Source organism: Melopsittacus undulatus, chromosome 12 (assembly GCF_012275295.1).
Source record: "Melopsittacus undulatus isolate bMelUnd1 chromosome 12, bMelUnd1.mat.Z, whole genome shotgun sequence".
Lineage (NCBI taxonomy): Eukaryota > Metazoa > Chordata > Aves > Psittaciformes > Psittaculidae > Melopsittacus > Melopsittacus undulatus.
In genome coordinates this window covers 5,695,830-5,712,512 of record NC_047538.1, presented here as the reverse complement: position 1 = coordinate 5,712,512, position 16,683 = coordinate 5,695,830, and the positions used below count along the sequence as shown (strand labels likewise).

General features: G+C 38.0%; 1 non-coding gene across 6 annotated transcripts in view; it reads right to left on the bottom strand.

The window, feature by feature from the left end:
• LOC115945580 (uncharacterized) overlaps nt 1-16,683 on the bottom strand; it is a 125,923-nt gene that overhangs the window by 90,788 nt on the left and 18,452 nt on the right. For 5 of the 6 annotated variants that reach the window (XR_004079887.2, XR_004079890.2, XR_004079886.2 and 2 more), the window contains exon 6: nt 2,659-2,730. This is a non-coding gene — a transcript (uncharacterized protein). Of the gene's footprint in view, nt 1-2,658; nt 2,731-13,850; nt 13,924-16,683 lie in introns of those variants that run through there. The other variant, XR_004079891.2, reaches the window with a different exon arrangement.

Sequence of the window (16,683 nt, the reverse complement as noted above, 5' to 3'; positions counted from 1 at the left end):
TGTAAGTATTGGCCATTTCAGCTGGAAATCCAGAAACTGAAATGTAAAATTTTCTCTTCATAACAAGACTAAGAGCTTTCAATTGCTTCTCACCAGGGACTCTTGGGACATTACCTTAAGCAAACCACCAAAGCTTTATGTTAAAACAAAATCCAAACCTTGGCACTGTAATTGTTAGTAATTTTCAGAAGACCACCAAGTGAACAGTGAGCTGGTGAATCCTGGTGTGAAATCGTGGCCATAACTTTAAGGAATAGAAGGTCTGAGATTCTCCCAAATGCTATTGCTGCTTGTAACTCCTAATACTATGCAAACAAAATGACTGCATTGTAAGAAAATGTGAAGGAAATAAAGCTCATCACCAATGAAGGAGCAAAGATGATGATGAAATCAGATGCATTCTGAAGGTAAAATAGTCAAGATATTACAAGTTATGGAATGCTGCAGGCATGGCTTGCACTGCCACATCTGCATCTCCAAAGCTGATTTCTACCTTAAGAAGCTCTTGAGGGAGAATGAGTTGGATTTAAGGAGCTTTATCTGCTTTTCCTTTGAATTTTTCTGTTTGCTTCAAGAATGGACATTTAAGATAAGGCCTAGTGATTCAGTGATGTGAACTGACATGGGGAAGTGAAAAGAAATCTATAATGAAAAAAATACTATCTTTGCTCTAGTTGTGGTGTGTCACATCAACCAGACAACGGCCTTGTTAAGTATCGGTACACCACGTACAGCACAGCTCTTGAACTCACATATATTTGGTATATTCAGAGAGATAAACAGAAGTGCAGATTGTTTTGTATCCAGTGTTTTTCAAAGATAACACTGTAATTTAACTTTTCAATCTGAACTAATTACAGAGGTGCTGGGGTTTTGTTTGCACATGTGTGTGTTCCTTCCTTTGTGGGTATCTTTCAGAGTGTAAAAGCTCCTATAACTGGTAAGCAGACATAAAAAGAAACTGGGATCCCTCAGATTAAACAGAAATGTTTTCAACCCTTAAAGAGGTGAAACTGAATGGAATTCATGAATGAATTATTACAGCTCTTTGAGTAATCAGTTCCAATGGCTATTAATAAGACAACTTTCCCTTCAAAGTATTACTTTCACCTTATAAAGTCAAAGCTTGTAACCTCCTTAATCTTTACTACAGCCTGCAACAATTACTGTTAAGCATAGAGGATCTACAAATTGAAAGCTCTGTGCCATTATCTCTTTTTCCAACAGCCTCTTTTGATGATCATAAATAACTCTAAAATTATCATAAAAATTAATAGTACTACAGTTAAAGAAAATTATTATGTAAAGGTTTATGAATTTTGCAGCCATTAATAGATACAAGTTAATGAGCCATAGGCTTTCCAGAATATGATATCAGATATTTTTCCACCAATGAAACTTTCAGAGTTCCAAATCCTTCAGAGGTCACCAACTTCAAAAATAGAATAGAAAGTTACTGTTTAATACTAATGTGAGTAAAAATGAAACAGAAGTATTATAGCAAGTATCATGCATAGCAATTGGAACAGCCCAGTAAAACAAGATAAGGAAATCTACCTTGTCACCAACTTGGAATGGAGGAAGCAAAACCAGAATATTCAAGATGCATTTTGAACACACTCTGCATATTTTAAATTCACAATTATCCAGAATCATAGCTTTAAGCTAGAAAGGAAAAGTTAGGATCAGGGCTTATAGACACCAAATCATAGAGAAATTCATCATACCCCTTGGAAACAGGTTCCAAAAAAGGTTACTGTCAAGAATGTGCATTTTGACAACCACAAATAAAGCTGTTTTCCCATTCCATTACTCTTATGCTGTATACATGGGATGCTTCAAGCTCTCATCAACAAAAATGTCGAGGAAGCATGACTCCTGCAGTAACACCAGCCTCTGGCTTTGTCAGTCGTGTTTTAAAGAAACACAAACACCCAAGGTTTTGAAATGACAAAGATAACTCCCCACAGCACAGGAAACAAGTATGCATCAGCCATCTTACGGGAATAAAAGTTTGGTGTTTTTAATCTTTTCCCTTTAGTCTGGAGATGATCATATTTCCTCTTGAATGGTAATGGCCAATTTTGTGACTTAAACAAATAGGTGCAAACTCCCTAGTATAATTCACTGACATTATCTGATATGAACTGATGAGCTGGACCCAGTGGACAGCACATGCACTGCTTCTCATACTGTGGCCTTAAGAACAAGCATTTTTCACACTTTCTCATGCTATTGCCACTTATTTTCAAAGTAAAATCCAATGAAAGCTTCCTTCCATATGCGGCTTTGCTTTTTGGTGTTGCAACAGCAGAAGACTGAAGACTCCCACAGTCTTATTTATAATCATGGACAAGATAAATATACTGGCTTTAGAGAATATCAGAAATAACAGAATCCTAATTAAAAGTAGCACCCAAAATTGTCAGATATATCACGTATTAGACCCAATCAAGACACTAAAGATAAATGCCTTGAAAGAAAAAGTTCCAGGAAAATTTTACTGGATTTCTTTACTAATCCTAGAAGTAATTCAACAGTTGACATAGTCTTCATGATCAATACGTTCAGTCCTGGAGTTATGCTATAAACCAGCTTCTACAGCTCTTTAGTTAATGAATATGATAATACAGGCAAGGGGAAAAAAAAGATCTTTACCTTGCAATGCCTTAGAATTCCTTGAGGTGCTGATCCTTTTGTAGCTTGCATTCTTTGGATGTCATGCGAGATCTAAAGATCAGAATAAACATATTGTTAAAACTAACAATGACGGTTATTTATATGTTGATGAGAACTTGTTGTTATTAGTTCATAAGACAGATCAAGACTCTTCCTCTTGTAAAACATTCTGTACTGTTCACTTTAATGGGAACGACTCAGCCACTTTCAAAACAATATAAAAGCTTCAGATCCTCAAAATTGATTTTCAAAAATATTCAGCATCCTGAAATCATATTGTCTCCTTTGCCAAAATAAGGCAAATATTACTGATCGTTGTAGCAACTTTAAAAGATTAGGTATATCTGTGAGATAAAAAAGCTATACTTTGAGAATTATAAACAAGGAAGTGTTTAACTAAGTGTCAGCCATGTAATACTGTAGACTACAAAGCCACTGATATTAAAATAGTGGACATATTATTTACATTTTGTAGCACACATGTTAATATTTTAGGGTATGAAACTCTTTGCACATAAGAAAGTGTAAATCATGTTGGAAAAAACTAGCATTTAAATAGTCATCCTTGTATCTGGTAAAAATAAACCCTTCTCACTACTAATGAGCAATGAAAATGAGAAGGGTTAGCTCTTCCACCCAGTAATCCCTTTTTTCCTACTTGAAAATCATTAAGACATACGTAACTTAAAGCACACAACAACATGATTATTAGGAAGGTATTTAATTGTGTGCTTATGTCCTATCAAAAAGAGCTTGATAAGTGACACTACATTGTAGGATGCTGGATTTAAAGGAGATTAAGTGCTTAACTTATTTTAGCAGCATTTCAACATCAGCATTGAAAAAAGCTTGGCAATTAAAAGATCTTGAGAAAGCCTCAAGACTATTCTATAACACATGATATAATATAGCAGTGGCATGTAAGAAAAAAAGAAATCAATTTGAGATCCACTCCTGAAGGCAGATGATAAGAATCATCCACAAGGAAACAGATAACGGCTGATATCACCTCCTTACATTGTTGAATTACAATTACAAAAAATCAGACACTGCATCTTAAATATAGTTACACATTCCAATTTTACATGTAGATTTTAATGGTAAAACACTAAAGACAAAAGATAAAAATGGCTTCACTTTAAAAGGGAAAAAAACCCAAGCCCAAATCCCCCCAAAACCCCACATGTCCCAAGAGTCAAGTTAAAGATTCAGAAGTCAGGGCTAGGAGGAAAGAGGAAGATAAATAATTTAGCACTCAGCACAACTAAAGGCTGTCACTCTGCCAACTTGAAGAGAAATGAAAAGGTTTACATGGATCCTGAGAGTTTTTACAAAACCCCCAGGGAGCTGAAAAAATAAATCCAGAATGAGAGTTCTGAAGTATGCCACATAAATAGCTTCTAAAGACACAGATTAGACTGTGAGAATAACGGCATGGAAAGATTCCTTTAGTTCAAAATCAGACTGTTCTCGTTGTGAATGCTCCATCCCTGGCAGTGTTCAAGGCCAGGTTGGATGAAGCCTTGGGTGATATGGTTTAGTGTGAGGTGTCCCTGCCCATGGCAGGGGGGTTGGAACTAGATGATCTTGAGGTCCTTTCCAATACTAACTATTCTATGATTCTATGATTATGTTTGCCCTCCTGCATCAACAGCAGGGCTGCCTGTCTTTTTTTGAGGCATCACCTTGTCAAAAGCCAGGGAAGAAGTTTACAGGAGACCAAGACATATCAGTATCATTTTAAATGATATGGCTAAGCCTGTACTTGGCATTAAATGTACAGGCACTGCACACATTTTCATGTGTGAAGACCAATTCTGATTGCTTGGAGTTGAGTAATTTCTGTGCTTTGTGGTGTCAATATTCATGGCTGAACATAAGACAATTAAGCAAATAAAAATCCCTGTAAGCCTTGGCCACTCTTTGCAGAAGGGAGGAGTACAGGGAGGAAGAAAGGGGAAGCTTTACATCATTTTGTTCTACCTTAAATTAATTTGTTGCTCTTATTGTTTGAATTGCAACAAGAATCTACAACAGGGCCTTTCAATCCCATAAAAGCAGGAGTTAAACTGCAATACCTGCAACTATAAAAAAATTAATTCCATATCATCATCACGTTTTACTTCAAACTAAGATGTAACCTTGTACTTCATTGCTCAGACAATGTTAACTGTAGGAGAATCACAGAAAGGAACTAAGTTCATTTAAGACATAAAGCAATTTTGAATTGCATTGATTACAGTGATCAGTCTATCACTTTAATGTCATCTCTGCTGGCATTTATTAAAAAGACATACATGTGACAACCCATTGATCCTTAACACTGCAGCTGAGATAAAAAGTCTATTTGCAAAGGAAAATTACTTCTTTAATTAGAAATGGAGTATCATTTTCTCTTTCCTTTGTTAGAACTTCAGCAGCCACAGATCAAATACATCATGGGAGAGGTTGCAGAATCTGCCATCTAGTTTCATTTAAAAGTCTTCATAGTTAATCATTCAAAGTTGTACGAATAAGCAATTGAGGTGGGGAAGGAAATGGGTCTATCCCCCCATACAAAGGCACTCCAATGCGTTGTGCTTAGGAGAGGCTTCAGAAGTGAGAGCTTATTACTAATTAGTAAGGATTAGATCTCAGGCAGAAGCTCTTCCCTGTGAGGGTACTGAGGCGCTGGCACAGAGTGCCCAGAGAAGCTGTGGCTGCCCCATCCCTGGCAGTGCTCAAGGCCAGGTTGGACAGAGGGGCTTGGAGCAGCTGCTCCAGTGGAAGGGGTCCCTGCCTGTGGCAGGGGTTGGAACTGGATGAACTTTAAGGTCCCTTCCAACCCAAACCAGGCTGAGATTCTATGATTCTTGGTGGATGCTGCCACAAGAATGATGTTCAGGGGACAGGGTCACTACTACATGTTTTATCTTACGCTCTACTTGAAAAGCATGGCATTCGACAGATATGGGCTTAATTTCTTCAGATTTTCAGGATGAAAATCACAAACTATGCAGGTAAATCTACACACTGTCTTTTTATAGCACGTGAAATTAATTCTGGCTAGTTAACTCTTACTCTATTTTCCCCATCAGTTAAAATAAGAACAATTAAATGCAGTGCTGATTTCTTAGCTGAATATAAAGTCTATTTAACAATTGTCCAGACTGAATGATTCATTACAACAAAGGTCTTTAGGACCTTGAATTATTTAGATTTTTTGTGCAGTATATAACCCTTAGGATTTACTTAAATTGCTGCCTACAAATGAACTACCAGTAACTCATCATCTAGCCACGAAAATAACTCAATTGAACTGTGGGTAGTTACTTAATTGCCTTCACAATGTTTGTACAGTATTTGTCTATAATGCTTTAGATAATATTGCCTTTATTCATCTGAGTAAACTATCAATTTCCTTACAACAATAGACAAAAATCTGCATTCCTGTTTTAACTTTCCCCAGGGTACATATTAAAACTTTCAGGTGGCAGATCTTTACTTTATTTGGCTATAAACTCTCTTTATGGCAATGCAAGTGTCACAGATGATGGCTACTGGAATACTTAAGTGTTTATCTCCAGCCGTTACACAGGGAACTGGAGCTGTGCACAAATTCCCTCTACAAGCTCTGAAAACTGAGCTCTCTGACATCCAGAAATGCACAATTCATTAGGTGTGATCATTCTTTATAGCAAAGAATGTTCATCTTTAACCAGACTCTACTGGTGAAACACTCAGCTGTTAGGAAGCAGTACACGCAATTTCAGTGAGACTATGGCTATTTCACACATGACACAAATATGGCCCAAATTTCGTAGTCCTGTTTGAAATAGCTTTGGATGACAAATGTAAAATAACAATTTACCTGTTGCAGGGTGAGGAAAGGAACGAGCACATGTGGAATTCAGGGTTTAATCTCTAAAACCTGGCTGGAAGATTTGAATTGGGATACTAGAATCCTGATTCTTCAGCTGAAACAGAGAATCTGGGCTCCCAAGGTTAGACTGAGGTTAAGAAGTCCTAGTCCTGGTATGTGTTACTGTTTAAGTGGTACTGTGACACAGAGCTATGCATTCACAAATAAAGAGCCAAAATTAGCAGTTTCCACATAAAGATATCACTTTATGTCTAGAATGTGATGAAATGATGCCCGACTACTTCAGAAGTATGAAAAAGTTTCTATTTGGGATTGTGGAATGATTTGAGTAATTTTTGTGTTATTACTTTACAAATGTAAATGATGTATAGGAGCCTGGGACCATACAACATAACAACAGAAACCAGGAGTCTCAGATTGCAGAACTGCTGCTCTAAATACAGGATACACTTGCTGTACTGAAGGAATGACTTACATGAAAAAAAATAATGGCTAGAATATCATATCTGCTCCAACTCCAGAATCTAGTGTAGGATGATGCTAATATCAGCTAATAATATCAGGATCAAAGATGAGTGGAATAAAACTTCCAATTTTAGCTGCTCTTTATCTGCAGGTGTGAATGTATAATGAATTCTCGCCACTGGCTCCCTATTATAAATCCAATGATTTTGTACTCTACAACAGCAGTTTCTACAATTTTCTTTTGGCACAACCTGCTTGGAATACATGACAAAACAGCAGGGTGCCAAAACGGTTTTCTAAATGATCTACTTTGCAAGACAGCTTCCAAGTGCGACCCTGATGAATCTTATTACTCTCAGAATGGAACAAACATGAAAGAAAGAGCCCCTATATCATTTACTTAAGTATTTCTTTGGTTTTTTTACATGCTACTTTACATCCATGCCAAAGTATTCATTCCAACACAGAAAGCATTCTAAACCCAGGTTAAATAAAAAACCATTAGTGGGTAGGATAGAATTGCACTATGCCTATTTTTGAATCATGCTGTCTCAGGCAAGTGTAATGAATCATTTGATGTCATCTCAATTACCATGTTGCTCTAATCAAGGGAATTGCTCTTCCCATCCACTCCTTGTATGGAACTCTCTAAATTAGATGGCAGAGTTTTTCCCATGGACAACCCCATCCTCTGGCAGACTACAAAGGTCAGGATTTAGCAAGATTAAGCAAATGAATATCAGATCATTTTAATGGTACTGAGGGGTATTTCATTGCAATTTACAGTGATGGTTGAGTGTTTAACTGGGAAGAAGCATTTATGGGCAAAAGCTACACCAGAAATGGAAGGGAATCATTACACATCTTCAGAAATACAGCTCTGAATTAAGGCAGATTCCAGTTGCAAAACAAACTTCCAAAGGCTTTTTTTTCATCTTGGCATGACTTGTCTTGCTGCAAACACTGAGACATGGCCAATGAGGATTACTAGAATGTATTAAGAAAGGTTGCTGAGGTATAGGTATGCAAGGAAAAGTGAGCATAAAGAGAGTTAACTGTGGTTTGTACCCCCCTTTCTCAGTCAAGGAACCCTTCCATATGCTGTGTTCTATTTATTATTTCTGCATTGCATCAGGAGGGAAATATTCACACTGAGCCACAGGGATTAAAGACTGAAGCTCTAGAGCAGTCAGAGCACATCCATCATATACAGCTGCTTTCAATTCCAACACCTCACACCTGCTTTTATTTATTATTCCTGGGCTAGACAAGACCAGGCTCATTTTTCAATCTTTAAAAGCTTTCTGAAGAAAGACACAAATCAATCTATTCCCTTCCCTTTTGCCTCTGCAAGAGCCCACCAAGACAACATTAAAACCAACTGCTCACACGGTGAGGACCTTACCTAGTGGAAGCCACTTAAGCACTGGGGCTGGACAGCTCCCTCATCCCTGCATGGGGACACCATGGCCAAATGTAACGACAGCAGTTGGATGTTAGCAGACTCTCAACCCTGTTTACTCCCACAGATTTTATTGCCTTGTTTGTAATTTACATTGGAAAAGGACTCAAGAGGTTTGGGTGGCAGTGAATTAAACTAATTCATGTAGTACTTTATGCAGTAGGATCTCCACTTCTGTTCTCCTCCTGTCCTATAAATGAGGATAGGACTTTGATCTACAGCCAGTGAGTCATTTCAAATATTGTTGATCTAACATGGATGATGATCACTCAACTCCTCTTACTGGTTTTAGAAAGTCATTTCATAGGTGTATACACCTCATTTTTGAACCTGCCAAGCAGGTAGAAAATCTTCCCACACCAAAGCACTTAAGTTCATAAAACATTTGATATTCCTGCATGAAACACAAAGTATTATTATTTGTAATAAAATACATTAGGAGATGATGAATACACTTTCTTTAACAGGCAACTCTGCCCCACTACTCTTCAAAAAATAAAGACTAGTCCATAACAGGAACAACCAAAGACTTCAGAACCAAACCAGTTCACTAAAATTTGGCTAGCTTGTAATAAAACATACCTATAGTTGCCATAATAGTGACATGCTGTAAATGTTATCCAGCTTTTGGAGGAGCAATGTACACTTCCTAGACAGATATCAAGGCAATTGCCCATGATACAATGTTAAAAAAATAGATTCTACGGTTTGCAGTAGCATCAAGTCTCTATTCAAGTGTAAAAAAATTAATTGACTCCATCTGTATTGGCCTAATGACTGATTAAATGACTAATCACGGAAGTCTTAATTAAAATCATTTTTCTGTACAGAAGAGGATGGAGGGAGGAAGGCAATCATTAATGTGTTATAATGTATGTCAGATTCCATTTGTGCCATTTACTAACAGCCGTCAAATGAGTAATTATGCACAAGGTCATTTTGTAAACTTTCTGCATCCATCAGGCTGATTGGATTAGGCTTGGTGCTTGGCTAGGTTCTGCCTGTGGCTGCTTTTTCCCCAATCACAAACCAGGTAATTAATATTGCTCAGAATAAATAATAAAGGAAGCTGACATTTCCTCTTCCATCTTCACCCCAGCCAACCCAGTCAAAGACTGATACACAGCATTCCTACGTTGCTGGGTAAAGTCCCACACCTCCTCTGTTAAACCAAGCTCATGGCAAGTATTCTCCATGGATTGACAGGATCTCACAGTGCAATTCTGTGACATGCAAGGAATTTTTCCTGCATGAATCAAGTCAAGAGGCAATTAAAAGAATCCCTTCCAAGTAAAGCAAGATGTCAGTATAAAATGTATTTTAAGTTTTATTTGCCACCTGATGCATAGTGACCTCTGCTATGGAAAAACAACAAGCTGCCTCTACCTAACAGCTGAGACTATTTAAAACAATGTATTAAAATGAGTAATGGAATAAAAAAGGACTTCTTGAGATTAGCTAAACCAAGTCTCCACTTGCATGTAACTCATACGTAGCACCGACGCTTTTGATGAAATGTTGTATATAAAATGTTCAAATCCAAAGTATAAATTGTAACACAGAAAACAGTGTTTGATGGTGGCTGTCCTGAAATTTCCAGAAAATCTTTTCTGCAGCTACAGTCACCTGTGCAGCCACATCATGAGCTGCAACAACTCCGCACATCAGATGACAATCATCTATAAACTGATGTTTTTCTACAACTAGAATTCAGTATGCCTTAAGAGAGAACAAAAGAAGTTGATGTAGCCCTGTCACTATTAGCAGCTTCTGTCTAACTCTGTCAACGTTCAAAATCTTGAATTCAGCTGTGCAGTACTGATGAGTTAGTTACAGAATTAGGTGCCAAGGAAGTTCCAGCTCTTCTAAAATAACTAAGATTTTTCAATTACCATTGCCTTTTTCCTACACAGAAGTATTCTGATCAGCAATCCTGATTAAAGAGATCTCTGCAGTGACACTGAGAACGGACATCCTCCTGTGAAGGTACAGTGTGTTGGTATAAAGCATATCCAACTCATTAAAAACAGTGCTCAAAATATGGATGGAGAAGCTAAAAACAAAAGAATCTTAAGTCATGACTATATAACATCCAGTTACACTTCTGACATGATTAAGTACTCTCCTGTCTAAACCATTTAAAGTCAAGCAAGTCACAGAAAAATATATGTAAACCTACATCAGGCAGCTTCATCCAGATTTCAAGTAAATTCCAATTTCAATTAGTTTGAGTTAATTATAACACAAACGTGACCCTCCTTACCACATAACTGAAGAAAACAAAAATATGTGACAACAAATCTCTGCTTGCAGTAGCTGTCAGTGTCACATATGAAAGAAGCTCATTTTACTAATAAAGGAAATGGGATTGACTGATGGATTTAAAATTAAATTCAGCTATTCTATAAATGTAACTGAGTTTTAAGGTGGCTCTCAGCATTGAGACTCAAATATGCCACTCTCTGGGCTTCTAGAGAATCAATGAATCTCAGTTTCATCTTTGCTTGAAGACACATACACTTAAAACAACCACAAAATCCATCACCACCAACCCAGCACACTTAAAAACAAACAACATACATATGGCACAGTAACTCTTTCAAAACCTGAGGATATTTTTATGGAATAATTCAACGACCCACACTTTTCTGCTAATGCAAATGAAAACTTGCACAAGTACCTAAATTACAGGGTGGTGTGCCACTCTTCATCTGCACAGAAATGTAGGAGTTCCTGTTTCAATCATTCCTATTGTTTGAAATACACCAGATGATAATGGAGTGGCTGCCACTGTAGGCAGCGACTGACTTCTAGGTGCAGGTAATTAATGACTGTATGTGTGACTTAATGTAGGTTTGAAGGAATTACTAGACTGAGGTGAAGATCAATGCGCTAGTCAGCTTCAAGTACAAGAAGTGACCCATCTGAAACCTCAGCACTTTTTTCTACATACATTGATAATACAGGCTATTTCTGCTCTTTGATTGTGTACATTATTGAAGACAAAGTCAAGCATTTCAAGTGCTTCTCAACTACCCAAAAAGGTTAGACCTCCTTCTCAGCACACAGGTACATACCCTTCACATCACAAGATAGAAGTCCAACTGAGTTTGGCTGAAGATAGGGCTTTACCCTTTCTTATTTCTTCATTTAATAAAACATATGAAGGTATGTTAATGCCCAAAGACAGAGCATGGAAGAGAGATGGCATCCCATGTGAAGGCAGCTCCAGCGATTCTAGAGCCAGAAATCTGGGAATCTGCCAATCCCCGGGCGACTAAATAGGATGAAGCAAGATAGGTTCAGACTATGGGGCTGGAATGCAGCCAAGCAAAGCCATTTAAAGAAAAATAACAAAACAAAAATTGCTTCAGTCTACACTAAATTCCCTGGTCACACTGCAAAAACAAGGGAGAGAGTTGCTGCATGTGGTAAATAAAGCATTTTTGAAAGTGCTTTAAGTAGCTGGATACCTCTGACTACTACTGTTAGGGCACACTGGCCTGTCTATTTTGACATAAACATGACTTCTCAACTGGTTAAAGATAAAAAACCACCTTGTCTGTTTCAGAGAAGCTACTGCAAACCAGTGGGACCAACGTGACTAGACACTGGAATTGCTGTGCCAGCTCACGTCAGCAAGTTCCATTATAATTATTTTATGCTTTGCTGTTAGCTGAAGTAGTGAAAAAGGTGGAGAATTAGTCATCATGGCAGATTTGCTCAAGTCAGTATTTTAAACAGCTTGTAACCTATTGTACAGTAAATAAAGCAAACACCAGAGAAGTTACCAATAATCAGGTATAGGAAAAGCCATTTTCATCACAAGCCAAATAATGGGAAACTCAAACAATATCTTTCACTTCACTGCTGCAACTGCCATCCGTCTGAGAGGATGTCTCCATACTCATTTTGTCAGTTAAGAAATGCAGATTACATATCCCCTATTCTTCTGTTTGTTTTATAGAGTGAGTGCAGTTTCTGCATGAACGTCCAACTGTATTTCCATCCTCTTTGTGTCACAGAAACCTCATTTACCAGTCATTCTTCTCCATATGAAAAGATCTATAATGAGGAGTCTTTCTGTCATTGCCCTGCTCCTCTGAGTCAGGGATTTTCATTTCCCCCTAATACTTGCTGCTGTAGCTGCAGTTTCATTTACTGTCAACTCATACCACAGCCTTAATGCAAGCACATCTGTGGCTGGATCATGGAAAGATTCAGTATTGCTTTCAGAGCTGCGTATCGATTACATGGTTACAAGAAACAAGTTTTTATTTATTTACTATGTTCTCATATGGTACTTCTAAAAAGGAAGGTTTTTCACTGTACTTGAAATGACAGTTAATTCTTCCAGTTCATCACCTAGCACAGATATCTGTATGAGAATACAGAATCATAGAAAGGGGGATAGGAGGTCTACTTGCACATGCACTCTCTCACAAAACAATAGAAAAGCCTAAGGTTATCCAAAAGCTAAAAATGTTGCTTAGATGTGAATTAAAAATATATATTGAAAACAATTACATTGTTTTGAGGAATTAAAGCTGTTAAAAAAAAAAAGCTTCTACTATTCTTGTTAACATTTGAAGCCATTTACACACGCTCAGCCAAGTTTAGCTTTTGTATGACTCCAGGAATCACTTGTGTCAGGATAGATCACCTCAGTCTAAGGAAGCAGTAGTTGTCATATTCTCTGTTGAAAGCCAGAGTTTCTCTTTACACATTGTCCTGATTAAGCCCCCTGCTATAGTCAGTGTGCAAAGTCAGTACTACCTGGGGGTTGAAATAAGCAGCTACCTGAAAGATGCCACAAAGGTTTTTATGAAGCAAATCAAACTTTTCACTGGCCAGTAAGCAGAGGAGTTTTTCTCCTGGATGTAATTCGGTTTCCCTCAGACAGAATGAAATTTTGCAGGTTCATTTAAACACACCAGTTTGAAACTAGCAAGGTGAGATGTAATTACTCACTGTAATCATAGCAGATTGCAAAACTTGGCTAAAAAAATAAAGGCAGTAGATCTGATGACAATTTTAAAGGTGCAGTGAACCCCCCCCCCACATTTGAGACAGGGGAAAAGCTCTAATAAAACAAGAAAGGCATTTTAAAAGCCTCCAAGCACCCAAAAACCCTACCACCAAAACAGGACTCAGAAACATTGTTCTAGGAAGAACAAGCCCAGGTTATAAGGAAGGAAAAGACGTACTGGCATAAAATGTGAAAGGCAGTATTTATGTTACAGTGGCCAGCTAAGGAAGAGACAGGACCATTTGTGCAAGAGCGTAACACCTATTAGAAGTGGTGCATTGCAAAGAGATCAGGACTGCTTTCAGGAGACAGCATTCTCCAGCTGAGCAGCAGGAATACTGATTCACACATACCTGCTGTCTTCCATTTTCTCCTGTGAGACTGTCATCTTCTCAGCTTTCTCAGCAGATATTCTGCCACTTGGCTTTTTGCCTCCTTTCCACAGGGAAAAAAAATAAAAATGAAGTATTTCTGCAGTGCTTAAGTGCCAAACCTGGTGTAATTTATGATGTACTTGTGTTTCCCTTTGCATTATAAGTTAAGAACAAATGCAAAAATCATCAGCACTTGAACTTGGATTTTGATTTACATATATTAAGGTACTCTCACGATTTCCCATTATTAACTTGTGTGAACAAAACTGGATCCTGGTCACTAAACTATTCACTTCCCTACAGAGCCAAAAAATAAAACAGATAAAAGCCAGAATGTACAACTGCACAGTCAAAAGAATTTGAAACCAGAAGTTGTGTCAGATTCTCTGGCCTGCAACTCTGACCTGCTCTTTCTTTGTTGAACTAAAATCTCACTGGGAGTGAAGTAAATAGTTATCTAGTTTTGTCACAACCAACATAGTGAATTAGCAATACTGCAATTCCTCATGATAAATTTATGCCAGAGGACTCACATATAGCTATTAAGTAACTTCTCTTCCCTGCAAAACCTGCAAGGAAGCTGTTTTGGTCATGTTCTTGGTGAGAGGAAACTTGAAGAAGCATTTCATAATACAAACCAGAAGACGGAAGAATTCTTTGTTAGGGAATTTCACATCCTGGTTGGAAAATTTCATGTTGGAAAGCTGTTGAGTAATTCAGGACAAAACCTAAAACCAGTACTATTTGTCTCAAACACTGTGGGGTGATGTGTGAAAGAAAGATAATATTCCGTCACACTTTATACTACCTAAAATACCTTCACGAAGAAACTTGAAGTTGTGAATGCTGCAGTTATCTCCACAGTCCTGTAACTTCATCATTACATGATAAGATAAAAAGTTAAGTCTTTGCCTCTGCAAGGACATTAAATAATATCCTTCTCTCCATTAGCTTTCGCTGTAGTAGCAGTATTTATTCTCTGGGCAATGAGTGCTTACACGCTGCTTAGAGAATGGATCCAGGTTCTTAAGGCACTAAGCATTTCAGAAAGGTTCCTCTGTCACTAAACCTAACCTTTTTTATTATTATTAACTGATAGCTCTTGTTCCGTGCAGCTTTGACACTGTTTAACACCAAGGAGATGTTTTAGCAGCGCACTACAGTCGCAAGGCTCATTTAACTGTCATCAGGGGCTGGAAATCAAGTTCAAAGAAATAAAGGATCCCGTTCAGCCTTTCTTCTTTAACAGAACAGCAAAGGAACATCAGTGACCCTTTAGGGAAGAAAGGGAATGAACATTCCTAGTGTGAACATTTTCTGTTTGACACAAGCCTTCAAGAGGTTCACCCATAATGTATTTGCAGAGTGACTGTCAAGATACAGTAACAAGGCTACAGTTGCTACTTGTGTGATCTGAGGAAGCACCAGAAACAGAAAAAAAAATCCATGTTAATTTTAATTACAATCATTATGATTATCAGCAAGACAGAGCTCATGTGCCACCTTCAAGGGCTAAGTGCCAGCAGGATGACTACTTTCATACATTCAAGATAGGGCAGCTTGACCTCTCTGGGAGTGAAATATCAATTAATTATCTTTTTACAGCCAATTCAATTAGAGCACTCTAATCACTTGGGTAGGACATCAAGCCAGAAGTTAGGGGCAGGGGGGCGTCTGGGGAAAGGGAGGAAAAAACATTGGCAGTGAAGTACCCTCAGCAAGGATGACAAGGCAGTAACCTACGTTTGTTAACATGCAAGTAGTTATTAGCTGTCTGTAGCAGAACAAATGCTGTAATATTATCTTCATTCAACTGAACTGTTTTAAAACTATAGAGTTATTGGTCCTAGGGGTACCAGCCATTTCAAAGGTGACCAGACACACTGCATTAGTCTTTAGTGCTGGAATCCATTCACCCAAGAGCTTTGCTCATTAAGGGAGGGGAAAAAAAATAAAGAAGAAAGATGATCTGTTCAGCAGAAAGCAAAATATATTTAACTTCTGGTAAGTCAACTGGTGCTAAATCAAGCTACTGAGGATGATTTCACTACTCTATGGACCCAAAAGAAAATTATCAAGTATGAGTAGTTGTTCAGCCTGGAGAAGAGATGACACCAAGGAGACCTTAGAGCAGCTCCAGTGCCTAAAGGGGCTACAGGAAACCTGGAGATGGGCTTTGGACAAGGGGGAATGGCTTTAACCTGCCAGAGGGGAGACTGAGATCTTAGAAAGAAGCTCTTCACTGTGAGGACAGTGAGACCTTGGCACAGGTTGCCCAATGGACAGAATTGAAAGTATAAAAAATATCTGGATCACACAGTTGCAGAAGTAGAGCACTTACCAGTAACTGTGATGCTAAAACACAGTGTGGCTATAGCATAACTGACAATCTCTTTGTAGCAAACCTCTTCAATCTCCCTTGCCAGTATGGTAACAACAGCAAGGAAAGGCTTGTGCATGAGATGAATCACATATATGACATAAATATAAGTTGACATTCATATTTTAAACAAACATTCCTTCTAACAAATGTTAAACAATTTCTGTGGTACACCTGGCTGCTAATACAAGAGAGGCTGTTGTCATTTGGGTTACAACTTTGTTTAGAAGAACACTGCATTTTATATCAATCTAATATGATGCCACCGGAATAAAATATCATGGCTAAGTTGCCTATTTCTGTCCCTTGAAAGGGCTCTATCAGGTGCAAATTGCGCATGTAGCACTATAATACAGTGTAGTAGGTGGGAATCTGTGCCTTGCCTTGTGATACTGCTTAGTTTTGCTCTTTTTCATCATAAATCCTGTCTGG